Raw genomic sequence first — 23,095 nt, forward strand, 5'->3', positions numbered from 1 at the left:
TAGAAATAGCAGGTAGTGTGGCTCAAGAGAAATCTTTTTAAATGTTCAACCCCAATGCTTCTACTTCACAAGTATTCAAACAGATCCTTATAAAAGATCAAGGTGAAAAATATTTTTTTTCCTTCTTATATCAGCTGAAAAATCAGTCTCCTTGATGAAGTACTTTTACTAATGGAATAAAATCAAGAGGAAAAGATTTTAACAGAATCTTTCTGTTATTACTTAAATGCCCAAAATTTTTTTTACCACCTAGTATAGCACATCTTATTACATTTTAAACATGTACCATTACAATTTAAAATTTTTTCAGAGACTTAATCAGGTTTCACAGCAATTACAATTTTATCCCACCGTTAACAGGATCATAAACATTATACATATTAAGTTCATTAATTCTTCTAAATATGAAATCTTACCTAGAAAAATTCACAATTGAGCCCCAGATCAAAATAAGAAATTCAACAGAACTCCAAAAATTTTCTAACTACACCAATTATTTTTTAAAATTAAAAATCTGGCTATTATGCTACTGTAGGGGAAAAATAAATCTAGTAATTAAAAATGTCATGATGGCTGCATAATTACATCTGTACTTTATTTATAATTTACTTATAACAACAAAAAAATTCCAGAAACTTACACATCAATGATAAACTCCTATAAAAATTAACGTGAACAAGTCTTCAATCTAATAATCCAAAAAATGCAAATGAAAATGAGATACCATTCTTGCCTACAGAATTAGAAAAAAAGTTTATTGTAATAACAAATGCTAAAGAAGTTATGGTGGAACTTACATCTTCAAGCATTGTTGTGAAAAATATAAACTGGTATTACAGTTTTGAAAAGCAACATGGCTATATGCATATATTGAGTCTTAAGAATGTTTAGACTTTTCTTACTTCTAGCCATCTATACTTAAAATAATCAGAAGCTTAGCTACAGAGATATTCTCTGAAGTGGTACTTAAAAAAAAAAACAAGGAAAAAAAGACAAGGAAGAGAAAAAGAAAAATCTTAGAAATAAGCTAAATGTTTAATAATAAAGGGCAATTAACTAAATTATAGTACTGTGTAATTCAGCATTTGAGGAGTCAAAACCACAGGTTGGAATACGCAATAACAGCTACTCTGAAAAACCATGACATAGTGATTAATAAGGGGGTGACACCTACCAACATTGTTATTGTAAGGATTAAACGAAATACCGCATATCTCCACAATTCTAATATGTACCTTTTACACGTGCTAACATGTTTAGAACTAAGATGCATTTAGCAATCAATGGTGTGTCATGACTTAATTGGCAGTGTTATTTTTTCTCTTTCAGAAGTACATAAAATAATTGTGCGCCTTAGAACTGATGGTTATTAGGACAGAATTTAGATTCAGTGAAACCTGGCAACGGACTGCAGAGCCTGGCACAAATTTGAAAGGCATAGCGCACAGTGAGACTGGCGGCCTGAACCAGTCGTCTGGATAGCAAGTGAGCCTGCAGACATTCCTGCATCTTCCCTCAGCTCACCAGCTGTACCTCGCATAATGTACAGATGAACTCTCGTTATTGTTTTTAGTTGAAGTATACACTGCATATGAAGGACTATCACATTACCTTAATTGTTTTCATTTGTTTAATAGCATGGCAAATGCTTATTTCTCTGGGTAACTACTTTCTCTCATCTCCTTCCTCCAGCCATTTTCAACCCAAGTACTCCAGGCTGAGCCGATCCCCAAGCATTTGCTCAAATGGCTTCCTCTGACAAAATCATTCCAGAACCAAAGCTCTGGCATCACCTTTCTCTGAAGCTTCTCCTGCCTCAGCCCAATCTCCTCCCACCACTCTTTCTCGTCTTTGGTCCCACTTCATCCCGCATGCAATTTTCCAAACAGAGCATGAGAAAATGTTATTACTAGTGTTTGCTTAAGCTCTTCCCCCTAAACTGAAGTAACTGACGATGGGGGCGTTTGACTGTGTATCCTCAAGCCCTCAAGCCCTCAACCCAAGGACACAATAAACCTTCTATAAATGTTGCATACACAGAGGAGTTTAGAGTGCACCATACATAACTTGAAGAACTAACTGTACCCTGGATACTCCAGAAATATTTAAATTGGCATCAGAAGCAAATTTTTAGTCCTACATGTTTATGTGACAAAACATGAACATAGTTCAACTTTTCTTGTATACTTTATTTACCCAATATTTTCTCAAAAGAAAATAGTCAAGGAATTAAACTGACGGATATTTTATACAGCCATCCTGCAAAGAATTCCACAATTCATCCTGAGGGTAGAGTAACCTTGGTAATAAAATTTACAAAACATAGATACAAAAATCCTAAACAAATACCAGCAAACCAAATCTAGTAATAAGTAAAAAGTACAATATACCACAACCATACTTGGTTTATTCCAAGAATGCAACTTTGTTTTAACATTTAAAAAAATCAATCTATGAAAAGATACTCAAAATTGTAATGGATGGCAAAGAAGCACAGGAAATAATGTTCAACACTGTAATCATCAGAGAAATGCACCTTAAAACCCCAATAAGATAATACTACACATCCACTAGAAAGGCTAAAATTTTAAAAACGGACACTACCAAGTGTTGGCAAGGATGCAGAACAATTGACACTCTCATATATTGTTTACCATACTATCTGAAATCCTACTACCCTAGAAATTTACCCAAAAGAGATATCCACACAAAAAATTATATCCAAATATTTACAGCAGCTTTTTTGTGTGTGTGTAACTGCCCTAAACGGGAAACAATTACAACTTCCATCAACAGATGAGCACATAAACAAAAATCCATATAATGGAAAACTACTCAGCAGTAAATAGGACTGAGGTGCTGATAGACACAACAACATGAATTATGCTAAGTGAAAGACACAAGACACCAGGAATATATAGTGTAAGATTCCACTTACCTGAAATGACAGAACAGGCAAAACTAATCTAAAATAACAGAAATCAGATTGGGGAGGGGATCAGGAGCTGAGGAAGGGCAACGGGACTGACAAAAACGGGGAATGAAGGACCTTCGGCGGGAAACGGAACTATTCTAAACCTCAAACTGTACTCTTAAAAAAGTGAATTTTATTGTAAGTAAACTATACCTCCATAAACTTGAATTTTTTCTTAAAATCAATTATTAGGATTCATTAACACTACAAACATTCAGTAAAATTCAACAGCCAGTTGTCATTTTTTTAAAATGACCCTCAGAAAACTCAGAAAAAAAGGTAAATTCCTTAATTTGATCTAACAATCTATGAAAAAAGAAAAATGATACTTACGAATTAAGCACAGAAAGCTTCTCCTTTAAAAACAGACACTATGTAAGGAAACCTGCTACCACCACTTCTGTTCAACATTTCAGCTGAAGTCTTAGTAGGTTCAGTAAGGCAAGGAAAAGCAAAAGATAGCAGGATTAGAAAGGAAGCAATAAAACTCTTATTTACAGACCTGACTGTATACAAAGAAAATATTTTTCAAATCTACAGATAAATTACAATAAGTGAGTTTAGTAAACGTGTGGAATATAAGATCAATGTACTGAATGAATTACATTTTTATACACTGTAATAGTTTAAAAATAAAAATTTTTTAAAGATATCATTTACAATAGCACCAAACAATATCAAATACCTAAGAATAAATCTAATTTAAAAATACAGGTATCTCCCCAAAGACACTTAATTACAAAGCAGAACACAGTAACTTTACATGTAAAGTGGCAGACACCACCTTAAACAAATGATCAAAGTTCTGCTCAGTACATCATACCCCTTCTGTGGTACTTCTGCTGAAAATGTACATACAGCTTAAATCTCACCATGAGGAAACATTAGACAAACTCAAATTGAGAACCTTTATACAAAATAACTAGCTTGAATTGTTCAAAAATTTCAAGGTCATGAAACAAAGAAAGATGAGAAACTGTCACAGGTGACAGGAAACTAAAGCAGCTTGACAACCAAACATAATGCATGATCTGGGATTTACTTTTGCTATGCATGAGCTCTGATTATGATCTGCAAATTTTAAATAACATTTGGTTATTAGGAAACACACACTGGAGTGTTTAGGGGTAAAGGAACAGGTTTAAGTCTGTAAGCATGATGAGGGCAAGAAGGAAAATGTGCTAATGTGTTTATGTAGGGAAACTCGGTAGAGGGTATGCAAGAGTTTTTGTAGAGTACTGTTCTTGAAACTTTTCTGAAAGTCTGAGATAAGAGCAAAGTTAAAGTTAAAAAAAAACATATAAGTAAGACTACTACATAGAAAACTCTAAAATATCATTATGAGAAATTAACAAAGACCTAAATAAATTAAGCAATCCACTATGATCCTAGATGAGAAGACTCAATACAGTAGACGTCAGTTCTCTTCAAAGTGACCTGTAGGTTCAATGCATCCGAATTACAATTCCAACAGATCTTTTTCTTTAGAACTCTACAAGCTGAGGGACTGCTCTGGTGGCGCAGTGGTTAAGAATCCACCTGCCAATGCAGGAGACACGGGTTTGAGCCCTGGTCCGGGAAGATCCCACATGCTGCAGAGCAACTAAGCCTGTGCACCACAACTACTAACCCTTTGCTCTAGAGCCCGCATGCCTAGACGCCATGCTCCGCAACAAGAGAAGACACCTCAATGAGAAGCCCACGCACCGCAACCAAGAGTAGCCCCCACTCGCCGCAACTAGAGAAAAGCCCGTGTGCAGCAGCAAAGACCCAATGCAGCCAAACATAAATTATTTATTTATTTAAAAAAAACTCTACAAGCTGATTCTAGAATTTATACAGAAATGTGAAGGCCAAGAACAGCCAAGATATCCTCAAAGAAGAACTAGATGGAAAGGTAAGATTTACTATAAAGCTACAATGAGACAGTGTGATAATGGTGCATGAACAGACAAATTGACCAATGGAACACAACAAAGACTCATACACATATGAAGTACCATGAATACTTGCTTAACAACAAAAGGAGCAATACAGAGTAATAGTAGCAATGCAGGGGAAAGACTAACTTTTCAATAAATGCTACTAGAAAAACTGGAATACATTTGGGAAAAAATGAAATTTGAGACTTACATCACACACAAAAATTATACACAGGTGAATTATAAAATCTACATGTGCAAAGCAAACAATAAAGCTTCTGGAAGTTTATACAGGAGATTATCTTCATGACCCCAGAACAGGGAAGAACTTTAAATAGGGGAAAAAATTAACCACAAAGAAACAGATGCGTAAATCTGACAAATTAAGAATTTGTGATCTTAATTACTACACAATACTATTTTCCCCCAAAGAAGGCACTTTAGCAGAACTTCCAGTATTTCTTATGGCTGTATATGCTGCTATGACTTTCTTCTTCAATATGAGAAAGGTTTCAAATGATTAACTTGGGAAAACCACATGGTTGGCCCTGAAAAAAATAGTCACTGGGTAAACTACTAGATAAATAAACGAAAATTTACATTTACTTAATGAAAAATGTTATACATACGACAAACGCATATTTGGAGAAGTATGCACTAAGTACTCATACATAACGAATTACAAAGGGACTCCTACATAGTTACACTTGTGCCTCTTCTACCAGTTCCAAGGATTAACAAATTAAACAGCAAATGGCTTTCACTTTTTCTATAATGGTTTCAAACCACAGAAGCACTCTTCCATCTCAAGCAGGCTGGTACTTTATTCCTCTGCTCCATCCTCTTCTTTTTCTTTGCCTCCTTAAAGAACAAACTTCTCTTTCACTCTGTTCTGTTCCTTACTGCCACACCCTGTGGTCTGTTGGTTTTCCCCAGCCTGATTTTATTACACTCCTAATTCTGGCTTTCAACTTCACCTACATTCTCTGTGCCCAACACTAGTTATTTCAAACTTCCCTCCCAACCCTTCAAATAAAGTCGCCCCTTCAGGATCTCTTAATCCATCCGTACAAAAGGTCCTTCCACCACGGTCCTACTGAAGGCAAACTGTGATGAACATGAACCATATTCTAACTTCTCCTGCCCAGCCCTTCACCTTACGGCAGAAATCTGACTCTGTCCTTAAACACAGCTCGCCTTTTTGCTCTCCCGCACTTAGAAGATTCACAAATGTAAGTAAAGTTCATGAAACTGTGTTCCAATCTAGATGATAAATTTCTAACTCTCTCAAAACTGCTAGCGAACACTAAATGATAATAAAAATGACCACAGACGGGTGGATCCTAGACGTTGGTAGAGGAGCCTTGCTGTTGTCACCAAAATAATTGATTTTACTGACCTCTTGACATAGCCCAAAGCCTCTTCTGATTACAGCACGTGCCAGTACTACTGAGGCAAAGACTGTGGCTACAATGGCAATAGCAAAAGAGATATCAAATGCCATCTCAGAGGCGGAAACTACCCCCCTGTAAAATCTTTCATTATTAAAACAAAGACCTAGGCAGAACACTCTATGACACAAATCACTGCAAGATCCCTTTTGACCCACCTCCTAGAGAAATGGAAATAAAAACAAAAATAAACAAATGGGACCTAATGAAACTTAAAAGCTTTTGCACAGCAAAGGAAACCATAAACAAGAGGAAAAGACAACCCTCAGAAGGGGAGAAAATATTTGCAAATGAAGCAACTGACAAAGGATTAATCTCCAAAATATACAAGCAGCTCATGCAGCTCAATATCAAAAAAACAAACAACCCAGTCCAAAAATGGGCAGAAGACCTAAACAGACATTTCTCAAAGAAGATAATACAGAGTGCCAACAAACCCATGAAAGAATGCTCAACATCACTAATCATTAGAGAAATGCAAATCAAAACTACAATGAGGTATCACCTCACACCGGTCAGAATGGCCATCATCAAAAAATCTACAAACAATAAATGCTGGAGAGGGTGTGGAGAAAAGGGAACCCTTTTGCACTGTTGGTGGGAATGTAAATTGGTACAGCCACTATGGAGAACAATATGGAGGTTCCTTCAAAAACTAAAAATAGAACTACCATATGACCCAGCAATCTCACTACTGGGTATATACCCTGAGAAAACCATAATTCAAGAAGAGTCATGTACCACAATGTTCATTGCAGTACTATTTACAGTAGCCAGGACATGGAAGCAAGCCTAAGTGTCCATCAACAGATGAATGGATAAAGATGTGGCATATATATACAATGGATTATTACTCCACCATAAAAAGAAACGAAACTGAGTTATTTGTGGTGAGGTGGATGGACCTATAGTCGGTCATACAGAGTGAAGTAAGTCAGAGAGAAACAAATACCGTGTGCTAACATATATATGGAATCTAAAAAAAATAAAAAAATAAAAAAAGGTTCTCAGGAACCTAGGGGCAGGACAGGAATAAAGACACAGATGTAGAGAGTGGACTTGAGGACACGGGGAGGCGGAAGGGTAAGCTGGGACAAAGTGAGAGAGTGGCATGGACATATACACACTACCAAATGTAAAATAGATAGCTAGTGGGAAGCAGCCGCATAGCACAGGGAGATCAGCTCGGTGCTTTGTGACCACCTAGAGGGGTGGGATAGGGAGGGTGGGAGGGAGACGCAAGAGGGAGGGGTTGATTCACTTTGTTATACAGCAAAAACTAACACAACACTGTAAAGCAATTATACTCCAATAAAGATGTTAAAGGAAAAAAAAAAACAAAGAGCTCCACCAAAATACAGGAAGAGACAGAGGGAGGAGTGCTGAAAGCCCCGTTTACCAAGGCTATTTAGATGTCCTAATTTCACAAGTGGGGTTACCGGTTCAGTGCACCCAATCATGTAATCCATGCAGTATTTCTCATCTGAAATCAAAACAAGACCTTATGACAGCAGGCAAAACTAAAGCTTTGGGGGAAAACTAGAGGCACTTTGAGGAAAGAGAGACTAAAAAGCCCTCAGAAGAATGGCTCGTCTTTTTGTGAAAAGCTAAATTTGCAGCAAGTACCCTTTGGGAGAGTTTCATGAAGACAGCCAGAACCCCTGATCAGACAAATAGAGAATCTGTTTTCAGCTTAAGAGATAGCACAGAAATAATAGATATAGGGCAAGGAAACAAGGACAGATGGAAAACAGGCTGAAAAGGGAAAAAGGAAAGAAGAGAAAGGAAACATGAATCTAGGGATGGGGTATCAGAGCAAGGATGAAAGGTGAACAACCAGGGCGACACGCTGGTTAGGAAAACAGCAACTCAACACACCAAACTCAATGAACGGCAGGCAAGGGGACGTTAGAGATTTGGAATCATCACCATATATAAATGATAAATCACAAGTCATCTTTCCACTTTTCTTTTTAACCAGCTATAGAGAAAAGATCAACAACAAGAGTTTGTGCAAGAAGCAGCAGTAAGATACCATCATCTTGAACAAAAGGGCAAGGAAGAGACAGAAACCAAAATAAAACCACAACATAAAGCTATTTTAAACTGATACGAATTAAGGTAATTAATGAATATTAATTATATTTCAACCTGTCTCTAACTTCCAGCAAAATGCCCAGCACAAACTCAGCTCTAAAGGCAAAGGAAATGTGCTTATGAAAATTCCCTTAAAGCCGGAGAACTGTGAAACCCACTGTGAAGTGATCTCCATCACCCGCCCTGCACTTTGTAAGGCTCGCCTCCCTTTAATATTTGGAGTAAGGTTACTCAGAATAATTAGTCTCGCTCTGAACTCCAGCACAGCTGGTCACCTGTTCCTGTGCGGTTTCGGTGACGTCCCCACCCTCCCAAGCCTTTGTCTTATCTTATCTCGAAGAGAAACAGTTTCTCCAAGTGACACGAGAAGCAGCACAGGCAGACCTGCAAACCTGGGAAGCTGAGTTATCGCCCAGCACAGCTAGATGTGTTGACTCCATTCTGGAGACGAAGGCGCCCCGGTGGGCTCCCTCTCACCAGCCAGACCGGGTCAATTTCTCCCCGGGCAGCTTCTGCACGTCGCATATATTCTGTGCCCCAAACACCCTGAAAAAGTCACCCTTCCAGGCACACAATTTTCACTCCCTCCTGCCAGAAAGGCCTCTCCCCTATCCTTCACATACTGCATTTCTACTCACTGCTTCAAAAATCAAGCAAATCGGGCTTCCCTGGTGGCGCAGTGGTTGAGAGTCTGCCTGCCGATGCAGGGGACACGGGTTCGTGTCCCGGTCCGGGAAGATCCCACATGCCGCGGAGCGGCTGGGCCCATGAGCCATGGCCGCTGAGCCTGCACGTCCGGAGCCTGTGCTCCGCAACGGGAGAGGCCACAGCAGTGAGAGGCCCATGTACCGCAAAAAAAAAAAAAAAAAAATCAAGCAAATCTCTCCTCCCTGAAGGCTTGCACCATAATCCTCAGAATTTGGTATTCCTTCCTCTATACCTGCTTTCAACTTTATAGAGAATAACGTTAGTTTCTGTTTTGCTTTGTACTTTGTTGTTAAATTTTAATCTCTCTTTAGAGTTCTCTCTCCACGTCCTGCCTATTCATATACTGCCAGCCCTTAATACAGTATACCGTGTGTAGGAAATTATTAAATATTTGTTGATCCAAGAGATATGTAGCCAACGCCCTCTTCAATCCAAACGACTCAACAAGGCTGTATGTTAGGTTAGAATCTGTACAAACAATAGTGTCAGATGCTAAGATTAAAGTTTCCAAGGAAGCAGATGTGTACCATTACTAGTTCATCTCTACAGAACTGCAAATCTAGCATATACCCTACCTTGTCTCTGTAAAGAGTAAAAACGTGGTAGTGTGCTTAAGTAGAATTTTAACATCACATATTTGAAGTGTCCTACTTTAAAAGTGATTTTTGCCGTCACCCAGAAACGCTGACAAACTCAACATATAGTTCCTGAAGTAAAAGTGACACATTACAATAAAGTATCACAAATGGAAGGCAACTTTGTGAATTAAAACATTTAAACATACTGTCTTTAAAAGTGTTTACCTTTTTTTAAAAAGCATTTTTGATAAGAATTTAATTAACAAAGTTACTGCTGTACACCTGAAGCTAACACAACTAAATCAACTATACTCCAATATAAAATAAAAATTAAATTAAAAAAAGAATTTAATGAACAAAGCTAAACAGCTGTAAAAAGTTAGGGGAGTGATTACCTTATATTCTGATTCACTTTTAAAGCATTTTTTTTCACACCCGGAAATAAGAAAAGTGTAGGCAGAGATTTCCTGTTACTTATTTTCATTAAATCAATATAAGACATATAAAACTACCTTAAAAAGAATTAAACAAAACAATTCATTTCTGCTCAATTCTCAAGAAACCATAAGATACAGAAGAAAATATATTATATTGTACAATATTTGTAAGGTGCTTTAGACTTTGACCACAATAAGTAACTTAATCGAAATGGAGATAGAAAAGCACTAACAAAAGTGAAATTTACGTCAGAGGGAACTATTTACAAACTTAGCTGCGTAGTTTATGATCAGGTCCTTTTAATACCATACTCATATTTGTTTCAGTTAACTTATCATATAGATCATGCCAGTACTAACCAAAAATCACTGAAACACGTACAAAATACTTAAATAAATTTAACACTGCAAATGCTACACTCTTGAGTACTATATCTGAATTCTAATAATAATCCATTACTTGCCACTTTTCCAAACTACTAAAATGTATTCTTATTTCTCCATTCCTCTAAATCAGAATATAATATGGTATCTTGGTTCCATATTTTATTAAACAAGCTGCATTTTGTCAAGTTTGCGAATGTTTCCCAAGGTCTTAGACTTTAAAATATCTGATTCTAGAAATTGAAAAGCAAAGAATACTTTTCTCCCTGTGTTACAGCTTGAGTGAAATGAAAACGGAGTTAACTAAAATGAATTGGGGGGAGGGATTAAGTGCTCCTTTATACACAAATTCAAAACAATTTTTTTTACTTTTTAAACACAAAGTCTCTATTTCAAACAGCCAGCCATGCCTCTGTAAAGACTTGTACCAGAAAACCATATTTTTTTCCATCTTTATCATTACATTCTGATATTTCCCCTTAAGAAAAATATTATTATATATAATTAAACAACGAGATACTTTTGTCACTCATCACAGTGATTAAAAATTAAAATCCAATAACATCGAGTTGTTCTGTTAGTGAGACTACAGAGTGGTAAATTCTCTGAACCAGCACTTCCTAGGACACCCCAAGGCTATTTATTGTAGCACCTGTAAATAAGAGGGAAAAACTGCAAACAATCTAAGTGTCTAGCAAGAAAGAAAATGGTTGAACAGCTATGCAATATCTGGACTACGGAAAACCATGCACAATCAAAAGCAGTAAAGTAGATCTTAACCTTTCAACATGGCCACCTAAGGCCTGTCCTTACATGAAAAAACGAAGCTGCAGAACATTTTGCGGGGTATTCTTATGTCAAGACACACATACAAAACGACATACTTCTACAAGCCTAAAGCCGTAAATAACTGTAAAAGATACAAATGTATACACACCAAAATGAAAACAATGCTTAGTTTCCAGATGGAGACCAGGTCGTGTCCAGGGGAATATGGACTCCAACTGTACTGTTTTGATCTGTTGTGGCAGATCACTTATTAGTTGATTAAAATGAACACAGTGTAAAAGATATTACTCAAAAAATTTTTATGAGGCTTTAATAAAGAATATGGAGGAAGTGGGACTTCCCTGATGGTCCAGTGGTTAAGACTCCAAGCTTGCACTCTGGGGGGCACGGGTTCAATCCCTGGCTGAGGAACTAAGATCCCGCAAGCCGCGTGTCATGGCAAAAAAAAAAGGAATGTGGAGCAATTAAAAAATAAAATTTTCCCAATAACGATCCAAAAGATCAGATTTTTCTTAGTGATAAAAGAAAGATGATTAAATATTATAATTTTAAAATAAGTTTTCAACCATGCTCCAAAATAAATTACAGATAAATTACAGTTAATTAGGAAAAAAGAAAGTAGAGCATAACACTTCTCTGATTTCACAGTAAGAATTTAATTAATAATGTTTTTTAAATATATATTAAAATAGGAATACTTATTGTTTCTAAGTGATGGCATTATAAATGATTTTTCTTTTCTCCTTTAGACATTTCACAGTTTTCAAATTTTCTGAAGGACAGCTACCACTTTTATAATCAGAAAAAAAGTTATCTTTAAAGTAACTTTCATCGAAAAATATCATAAATTATATGAAAACTCTGATCGGTGCTACAAGTGTGTATGTGTTAACAAGTTTAACAGTCTTTCTTCCACGGCTCGACTTGTTCAGGCTGGGAAAAGTAGTAAACAAAACTTCAGGATGGAGGTCAAAAAGGGGAATACACAAATAAATAAATTTAGCTTTCTAATTTTTCAAAATGATTGGTCGAACCCTAACAGTTATGCAAACAAGCAGATCTTGTCTCCCCAGTGTATCCCATATCACATCATCCTCCCTAATTATTAAAGAAAGGGTTCTTTCAGCTCTAGTTTCATCTTCCTTAAAAAGTCCTTTATTACCATTGCTACCAGTTTCAGGGCTTCTTTGTAAGCAATATTCTAGGTACCTGGGCTCATTAACCCCTTGACTGTCCTAATCTCAACTCCTCTGAGAGGTTTTATGTTGACGAGATGACCTAGAATTTATATTTGGAGAAAAAACTTTTTAAAAGAAGTAGACAGTATATTCACAGTTCAAATTTGTGATTCACTTATTCACTGAATAGACAGTTATTGAGCATCTATATTACAACAGGGCCAAGTACTAGGCCCTCAACACACGAGAATAAGATCAGCGCGTTCACAACCTACCGAAGAAGAAAGACAGGCAAACTGTGTTGTAGAGCAACACAAAGTGCTCAAAGAATTGCCAGGGGTATAGGGACAGTGAAGGACAAGGACCAGGACAAAGGAGACCCATCTTGAACAGAGTATTAAAAGATGAGCAGAATGAAATCTTAAAGCAGTGACGTGCTACACATTCCAGGAAAATAAAACAAAACTCCAGTGTGCTCTACATGTCAGGATTCACACTACTTGTAAGTATCACTAATTACTGTTCCCAGGAATGCATGCGTTAACTCCATTAAAAAGCCACTTTCGGGCTTCCCTGATGGCGCAGTGGTTGAGAGTCCGCCTGCCGATGCAGGGGACACGGGTTCGTGCCCCAGTCCGGGAAGATCCCACATGCCGCAGAGCGGCTGGGCCTGTGAGCTGTGGCCGCTGAGCCTGCGCGTCCAGAGCCTGTGCTCTGCAACGGGAGAGGCCACAGCAGTGAGAGGCCCGCGTACCGCAAAAAAAAAAAAAAAAAAAAAAAAGCCACTTTCCACAGGTCTATAAGGGTAGCACTACGAATTTCTGACACAAGCCACATTCCCTCAAACAAACGTATAGCTAAACATCAAAACTGTTAACCAGTAACAAAATAACATTAACAAATAACAACCAAATAAGGTTGAGGCCTTGAACGGCCTCACTGGAAAAGGAGAGGACGCTTTTTCAGGTCACATGCACCCCCTGACCTGTATTTGGCAAGCTGCTCCCAGACTGTCCGCAGATAAGCAACACAGCTCTCAAGGCAAGAGACTGAGCTCGGGCAGAGCCAGGCGTCCACTGGCTGCTGCTATCCCCATACTGCCCGCAGATGAGCCAAGGTAGACCTGGAACCTGAGAAGGTATATTTCCAATCTGGACAGTTGCCAACGTGTCTCATTCAAAGTATCCAGGGACAAACGCCAGCCCAGCCCCCCCAGGCCAGGAGCCAAGGCAGCACCTTCTGTTCGCACTCCCAACCCGGAGCTGACCTGCAGGCATTCTTCCGTGCCTGCTAACAGCCAGACAGGAATTTGCTCAGTCCAGTAACTGTGCAGCCTCTAGCCTGACCACTGGCAACCCAGCAACCACAAACTCCAAGTCCTAGAAGGATCATATTTACTGGAAAGAGCACACTGGTCTCTTGGGACAGAATTAAGGATTGCAAAAACAGCACCTTTTTTACAATGCATAAGTGATAAATATCAAAGCATACTCTTGCACACTTTACAGCGAAATCATCCCCCAAGGTTTTAAGCGCCACCTCACAAAAGTCAGGGAAGGGGTGATATTAAAAGCTAAGGGGAGGGAATTCCCTGGCGGTCCAGTTGTTAGGGCTCCACGCTTTCACTGCCAAGGTCGCCAGTTCAGTCCCTGGTCGGGGAACTAAGATGCTGCAAGCCCTGAGGCACGGCCAAAAAGAAAAAAAACCTAAGTGGAAAACTCTCTAAAATACACTGTAAAATTCTAATCATTACTTAAGAAGCCATTTTTTAAAAGGAAGAAAACTAAAAACACCCATGCTGCTTCAGTATATTTCAATATTTAAAGATCTCAATAACAACATAAAACATTACATTCATTTTCTGCTACTGGCAAAAAAAGATCCATAAAATGTAAAGGGATATCAGCAATTTGGTAGCAGAAAGTCACACAAATATATAAAAAGAATATGTCAAAAATAAAAGGTAAGTTTATTCAAACTATTGGATTACAGGAAGGAAATTAACAATGCTTTAACTTTGTACAGGGCTATAATTAATATAAATTCATTAATCCTAGTTGGTACAAAAATATGGCATTATCATGCTTTTAAATAATATCCTTAGAAAAATAAATATAAAATTCACAACCATTTTGTTATATAAAATTAAAACACCAAACATACAAACAAAGATACAATACCTCAATAAGAACATACTTGCCTTGGGCTATAAATGGACATTCATCCACTTAAGTTATCAAGTAGTTATTAAGTGGGGCTATAGCAAAGTATTACAGCACTTTGATATCTAAGGGTAGTTACTTTTCTTTATACAGCAACAGGAGTCAGAGAACCCAAGAATCATAAATTCCAGGTAGAGAAATGAAGTTTCCCAAATCACCTTATGGAAATGAAAATGCATTTAACTTTTAAGGCCTTCCGAAAAGGGTGTAGGGGTTACTTTAATTTCATTTTTGTAAAGAATTGGGCTTCCCTGGTGGAGCAGTGGTTAAGAATCCGCCTGCTGATGCAGGGGATACGGGTTCGAGCCCTAGTCTGGGAAGATCCCACATGCCGCAGAGCAACTAAGCCTGTGCGCCACAACTACTGAGCCTGCGCTCTAGAGCCCGCGAGTCACAACTACTGAGTCCATGCGCCACAACTACTGAAACCCGCGTGCCTAGAGCCCGTGCTCCGCAACGAGAGAAGCCACCACAAGGACAAGTCCGTACACTGCAACAAAGAATAGCCCCCGCCCGCTGCAACTAGAGAAAGCCTGCGTGCAGCAACGAAGACCCAATGCAGCCAAAAAAAAAAAAAAGAATATATAGGCACACACATACACACACACACACACAAAACTAAAATATCATCCACCAAAATGCCAACAATAGTGATTGTCTCCACATGGTAGAAAGATCAAAGATTCTTCTTCACTTCATTTTGGTTATGTGGATTCTGCACAATGAACCAATGATGAGTTAATTTCATAGGAGGAGGGGAGCTTAAAAGAGGTCTGATTAGTCCACAAGGTATTCTACAACCATCCTAATGTTTCAGCACCACCTTGCTCCGTTCGTCCTCCCCATCAAGTGCTCTCACAGCACCCACAGAGCTGCTCCATTCAAGCCCAGCCAGCCATAGGATAAACAGGTGTTTAACGTCTGTATCCCTGCCAAAACACAAGCTTAATGATGGTAAGATCGTGCCTATGTTGATCAGAAACGCACCTCTAGAACTTGGCATAGTGCCTCTACATAGTAGGCAGACAGGTGACTTTAAATAAATCAATGAACAAGCTGGTCTTAATCCCTCATAATGCAACTGAAGATCAAGCTTTCCTCGGTCTTCACTAAAAAATGCTGATTGATGAGTGATCACTGTCTTCTGTCTTTGAAGACATACCTGAATCACCTCAGTCCTTTTTTCAATTTAATCAATTCCAGTCCCCTAAAATTTTCTCCAAATATGTGGCTCTTATTCTGAACCCTAGTTCTCCACAATGGTTCAGTTGTGAAGTTTAGGGTTAATAATAAGCAAAACATTTCAATTCTTATTTACTACTTATTATAACTGGAGGAATAGGCATAACTTTATATAAATTTGGGCAAATTCAATCAAGTGTTTATAAGACCCTCCATACGTAAACATCCTCCTCTCCCAGAATATGAAATTTCAAGTTGCTAAGACTCTCTTTCATTCTCCCCTTTCACCACCATCACCAGCACAGTATTTGCACCAACGGTATTATTTTACTTTTTACAGATTCTATGTCATAATTATGACAACTATTCAGTCTGTTTTTAAGAGACACATATACATAAATGTATAGTCACTTTCTAGCCTCACAGAATCAATTTCAATGTTTTCTGCAAAGTCAAGTAAATATAATTAAAATCCAAATCTCTGAACAAGGCAATTGAACAATCTGCTTTAGTTATCTGTATGTTTACTAAAATTACAAGATCACTAACACAGTTCACATACCATCTCCAAACTTAAGCGTTTCAATAAGGCCCCAATAGTACCTCCACCCTGTAAAAACCTGTGATGACCTAATGTCTCCCTGTTTTATGCAATAAGGCATAAAATCCCTCAATACTCTGCCTCTCCAGCCGAAAATACATCTGTAACTTCATCCACACCTGAACACGTCCCCACTCTTCTCAGAGCTGATTCCTCCACATGTGCTCATGATGCTGTGTGCTCCCAGCCCTTCCAGAATCTGGGGGCTCCACACTGTTTCGGAACTGGTTTTAGTCATTTCCTCACCATTGCCTTCTCTTTATCAGCAAGATTAGTAAAAACAATGATTTCTAGTGTAAAATGTTTCCTTTACATTAAAACCTAAAACAGCAGTCAAAATGGAGAATTTTCTGATTGGTATGAAGAAACTTTACCTAACTTAGGCTATTTAGACTAAAAAAATAGTAACATCAGTCTTCAAGTATATGAATGATAAGGATTAAAAATGTGTTTATGTAGGTGTATGTGTCTGTACACACACACACACACACACACACACACACACACAAACGATCAAATGGCCTACATCTCCAGAAGGTAAAATATAAAAATAGAGTGATTTAGGTTAGACATGAAGAACCTTCACGAAGAATCAGAGACAAAAAGAGGTGACGGAAACTTTGTCTCAGGAGCTCTTAAAGATAAAACCGTGAATGACCTGTTTAGAGTGGTTTAAATATGGTCTGCCAGGAAACAAAATACTAGATTCGAAAGAATTAACGTCTACTTCCAAATTTTGTAATGACTAACAAGTATACTATTTTAATAATTTTCAACAATTCTTAAGTCTCAACATAGAATGTGCTCTATTTTTTAAGTCCTCCACGAGACACAGAACATTTTATTAATTAGTGTATAAAAACTAAATTTTTAAAACACTTTGGTCACCAAGAGTTTCTTCAGTTTTTGACAGGAAGTTTTATTTACACAGATTCAACATAAAAAAGAAACAATTGAACGGCACATTGTAGTCACCTGGGGACCTTTGGAAAAGTACTGACACCTAGGTCTCACCCTCCAGGATCTGGGATTTAATGGGGCGAGGCTGTGGCTCAGGCATCAGGATTTTGAGAACAACCATACAATTTATTCTTTCATTTCTAACAGAAACAAATGGAAATTCAATCACTTTCATGTTGATACAATAATTATTTGGAAATTCACCCCCAATTCTCATTTATATTGCAGAGAGGAATAAGGGGAAATTTTCATACTGTCTTATACAAGTTCGGGGGAATTTTTAATGTTCAGGTTGTACCTCTGATTGATTTTTTTTTCCCCTTAAATTTTATTCACAGAGAAAACATTTAGCATCTGGTGTCCAAATGTAAATACTGGAGCTTTGATGAGGAACAATTACAGATAAACGTATCAAATTAAAACATACATTCATTCATTTCTTTCCCTTTTGTTCATTAATCAATTTCTTGGAATATATATACACACCTTAGCAGAGGCCAGTAAAAGGGCACTTTGCAGAATCCTTTTTCAAAGAAAACTTTTGTAAGGAAAAGCATTGCTAACTTATATGCGTATCTTGTAAGTCTATATTTCTATACATTTCTTGGGCAAAGCCATCTACACTACCGTTGTTTACAACACTAAGATTCTTTATATTTTTATCTGTCAAGGTTCAGCTAAACTGTCAATTTGACATCAAAAAAATCAGGAAAGATAAATCAATTAAAACACATCTAGCTTTCAGTTACACAAATAATAATCATGGGAAAATGTCTATAAAACTAAGCATATATAAAAAGGAGTAGTTTAGAAGTTCAAATACTAAATAGAGAACAACAGATACTTAACTCTATAATAATAAACATGATAACATTATTTCTGGCCATCTTTTCAAATAGGAATCTCTTTATGTACCTTTATGACAATCTCTCTCTCTAGTATCTCTTTATGGCAAAACAACATATTTTATGGCAATAATTTACTTCTAACCTTTCTTCATTCTCAGACTCACAATCCCCTTGAAGGTAAAAAAAAAAAAAAAAAAAAAAAAAAGATTATCTACATCTGGGGCAGATCTCTCTTGTAAAACAAAGAAAAATTCTTGTATTTAAATTCAGATCCAAAATAGGGCAGATTATTGGCACCTTAATATTCTAAAAGTATATATAAAAAGTTATTTATGCATTTTGCAACAGATAAGGCCTTTTAAAAAGTCCTCAAATTCATTATTAAGTGCAATGAACGGCTATTAATTTGAGTGGAATCTGTGAATCATGTGCTATTTTTAAAAAGAACCACAAAGACTTCCCTGGTGGTCCAGTGGTTAAGAATCCGCCTTGCAACGCAGGGGATGCAGGTTCGATCCCTGGTCAGGGAACTAAGATCCCGCATGCCGCAGGGGAAGTAAGCCCGTGCACCACAACTAAAGAGCCCACATGCTGCAACGAAGAGCCCGTGCTCTCCGGAGCCCACGCACTACAACTAGAAAGAAGCCCGCACACTGCAACTAGGGAAGCCCGCATGCAGCAATGAAGAGCCCGCGGGCCACAACGAAGATCCGACGCAGCCAAATAAATAAAAAAAAATTTTTTTAATTGTAAATCTGAAAGATGGAAGAAGCAGGCTCAAGGAAGGAAGGAAGGAAGGACTACATATATACTATTTACAACTCTCATATTTTCTAATTTACATCAGAATGTTTTTATAATTTCACTAATTATTTGTATTTTCTACTCAATTTAAAAGTCTCAGTGTCTCACTTGAAGACAGTTATATATCATTCAAGAATGAATTAAAGAAGATGATCCAATAAAATTAATGCAGCCAAAACAAGTGTCTAAAAGGACAGTTCAAACTGATATGGCTCCTGTGGAAAGGGTATAAAGAGCTTTTTACATTTTACTTCAAATTATTCTGATGCCATTAATGATATATAGAAGGCAAAATACATAGCAAACTTAGAGAAGTTAGTAGAGCCCAGAATCAAATCTAAAATATTTTTGCACTGTTTTAATATATACTGAGTTTTCCAGAAATAAAATATCACATAAATTGAGAGAAGACTGTCTTTTATTTGGGTCCTTACCAAAAGATGTTTATTATTTCAGAGAAAACCATGTTACAGAGCAATGCTGATCGTGGTATTTGAGTCACCAATATAACATACCTCTACAGTAGTCTAATCTGCAGTAGCTGCATTCATGACTATTTTACATACGGATGCTAGAGCCTGATTACTTTGTTCTGACTTACAGTATAAGAGCATCTAAGCTTTCACATACTGAAATACGTGCATTAATACCTAATTAATATAAAATATATATTTAAGTTATATGTATATTATATTGTTTATTAATATATTACATTTGTGATAAATGCAAATAATAATTACTTCTTTGTTACATCACTATATTCTTAATTATACATGTATATAGGTATGCATACACATGTATGTGTAGATTGTTTAATTTCAGTGTAGTAAATGGGGTATTACAAAACAATTGTTTTGAAAAAGGGGTCCCAAGTCTGACAGAATAGAGAATCACTAATATAAGTAAAAGAGAGACGAGACTGAGGCCAGAAACCTGACATTTTAAAGGAAGAATAGGGGAGAAAGGAACGATGCGGAAAAGTAGACAGAAAGGTAGCAAGCACCCTGGGAGAGAGGACTTTACCAAAGGAGAAAGAAGTCTGAACAAGAGGTTTGTCAGCATCATCAAGTGGTTCAGAAAAGGCTGATAACTGAAAATAAGCTAATGGATTTGAAAATGGGAAGGGCACTGGCACTGTCGGAGCAGTTTCAGTATACAGTAGTTGAAGCAGAAATGATACTGCAGTGAATAAAAGAGTGAACAGAGGAAAAACAGAAACAGCTAGTAGAAATTTGTATAGTAAGGGAAAGAGAAATAAGGCAAAAGAACAAGGAGATGACAGGGTATAAAGAGGAGGTTTTTGTGTGTTTTCGGCTTTGTTGGTTAGGCTAGAAAAGACCTCTGAGAGGTTAATTCAAACTTATTTTAGATACCAAACCCCCTAATTACAAGTTTTAGGAAGTACTCTCTCCTACATACTGAAATGCTTATAGATGATGAATTAAATGATATCTGGAATTTGATTCAAAATAATGCAGGGGGAGGGGGAATAATTAGATTTTTTTTAAAAAAGTAAAATAAGATTAGCCATGAGCTGTTAACTGATGAATCTGGGTGATGGTACATAGGGGTTCACATGCTCTTCTTTTCTGAATACGCTTAAAACTTTCCACAGTGGGCTTCCCTGGTGGCACAGTGGTTGAGAGTCCGCCTGCCGATGCGGGGGATGCGGGTTCGTGCCCCGGTCCGGGAAGATCTGGGAAGATCCCACATGCCGCAGAGCGGCTGGGCCTGTGAGCCATGGCTGCTGAGCCTGCGCGTCTGGAGCCTGTGCTCCGCAGCGGGAGAGGCCACAATGGTGAGAGGCCTGCGTACCGCAAAAAAAAAAAAAAAAAACTTTCCACAATAAAATGATTTTTCAAAGAAATACTCTCCAAGGAGGCGGAGTCAAGATGGTGGTGTGAAAAGATGCGGAGTTAGCGTCTCCCCACAACTCGGGCGCCTGCCAGCCGCTGGTAGGGGACTTCGATGCCCAAGGAGACAGGAGGAACCCCAGAGTGAACCGGTGGCTTGCAGGAACTCGGTTCACGAGCCCGGGGGCGGGCCTGAAGCTCCTGCGGTGCGAGCTCTGAGTCTGAACCACTGGACTAACAGAGAACCTCAGACTCCAGGGAATATTCATCAGAGTGAGGTCTCACGCAGTTCCTCATCTCAGCACCAAGACCCAGCTCTACCCAATAGCCTAGGAACTCCAGTGTAGCATCGACATATATACACTACCGAATGTAAAACAGATAGCTGGTGGGAAGCAGCCGCATAGCACAGGGAGATCAGCTCGGTGCTTTGTGTCCACCCAGAGGGGTGGGATAGGGACGGTGGGAGGGAGACGCAAGAGGGAGGGGATATGGGGACACATGTATGCATATGGCTGATTCGCTTTGTCGTGCAACAGAAACTAACACAGTATTCAATTATCCTCCAATAAAGATTTATTAAAAAATAAAATACTCTCCAAAAGATGCTCAGTTACTTTTCAATTTTCTATATAATCATATCCTGCTCTCTCAAATGTCAAACTGATGATATTGATTTTTACCACGGTAAATAACTGAGTTTTTTCTTAGAAATGATTATACACTAATTGCTGAATTATCTCAATTTCTCACTTAATCTTCCGTCTGATCACAGCAAGCAATTTCATAGTCAACTAGATGAAAAAAAGAGGTGAAAAAAATAGATGCAATCTGATCCCAGAGTTCTGGGTCACAAAGTTCAAAAATCTATCCCCTAAGAATTCTATCGGACAGTATCCATACTATAGCTTAAAAAGAAATGCTTATTTTCTAGCCATAGCTTTATACAAAATATCTCTGAAATTACCTCTAAATTTTTAAACTGCACAATACTGATAGAAAAAATGAATTCTGAATTAAGAGGTATTCCTGAATTAAGAGGAATTATCTTTTCAGTTCTGCCACTAATTTGGCTGTATGACCTTAGCAAGTCTCTTAACCTCTCAAAACCTTGGCTTCCTCAACTTCTTGATAAGGAATTGGAATTAAATTAACTAGGGGGTAATGTCTGATTCTAACTGTCCAGGCTCTAGGCCTGGTCTACAGAAAACCTGAACACACAACTCCAGTGGACGATGATCTAGACCAGCGGTTCTCCAAGTGTGGCCAATGAACCTCTGGAGATCCCTGAGACCCTTGCAGAGAGTCAACAAGGTCAAAACTGTTTTTAAAGTAATACTAAGACATTTGCCCTAATAATGCAGAACGAATGATGGGTAAAACTTCTACCACTTTAGCTAAAATCAAGGCAGGGGCACCAAATTGTAGCAGTGGTCACTGCTGTCACAGTCAAAAGGATGCTGCCTCACGTAAGAATACCTCTGATGTGCAACTAGAGATGATCATACTTAGTGAAGTAAGTCAGACAGAGAAAGACAAATACCATATGATATCACTTATATGTGGAATCTAAAATATGACGCAAATGAACTTATCGATGAAACAGAATCATGTACACAGAGAACAGACTGGTGGCTGCCAAGGGGAAGGGGAGTGGGGGAGGGATGGATTGGGAGTGTGGGATGAGCAGATGCAAATGATTATATATGGGATGGATAAACAACAAGGTCCTACTGTACAGCACAGGGAACTCTATTCAATATCCTGTGATAAACCGTACTGGAAAAGAGTATTAAAAAAAGACTCTGTGTGTGTGTGTGTGTGTGTGTGTGTGTGTATGTGTGTAACTGCATCTCTTTGCTGTACAGCAGTAATTAACACAACACTGTAAGTCAACTATAGTTCAATAAGAAAAAGAATACCTCTGATGAAGCAGTAAAATGTATTGGTTTTATTACATTTTGATCCTCAAATACACATCTTTTTAATACTCTATATGACAAAATGGGGATTGTGCATAAACTACTTCCACTGTAAAACAAGGTATGATGTTGCCCCAAGGAAAATATTTCCGGGAGTGTTTGAGCTGTAACCTTCAGGAACTGAC

General features: G+C 37.9%; 1 protein-coding gene across 3 annotated transcripts in view; it reads right to left on the reverse strand.

Annotated features, from left to right (window-relative positions):
• The window catches only part of MYO6 (myosin VI), a 142,960-nt gene that overhangs the window by 106,489 nt on the left and 13,376 nt on the right, over positions 1-23,095 (reverse strand). Inside the window, exon 1 of one of the 3 annotated variants that reach the window (XM_067702739.1) lies at positions 3,308-3,397. The exons of the other annotated variants lie outside the window; for them this stretch is intronic. The gene's annotated coding sequence lies outside the window, so the exon portion shown is untranslated. Of the gene's footprint in view, positions 1-3,307; positions 3,398-23,095 lie in introns of those variants that run through there. 3 annotated transcript variants of the gene reach the window in all.

This window comes from Pseudorca crassidens, chromosome 13 (genome assembly GCF_039906515.1).
Source record: "Pseudorca crassidens isolate mPseCra1 chromosome 13, mPseCra1.hap1, whole genome shotgun sequence".
NCBI classification, from domain to species: domain Eukaryota; kingdom Metazoa; phylum Chordata; class Mammalia; order Artiodactyla; family Delphinidae; genus Pseudorca; species Pseudorca crassidens.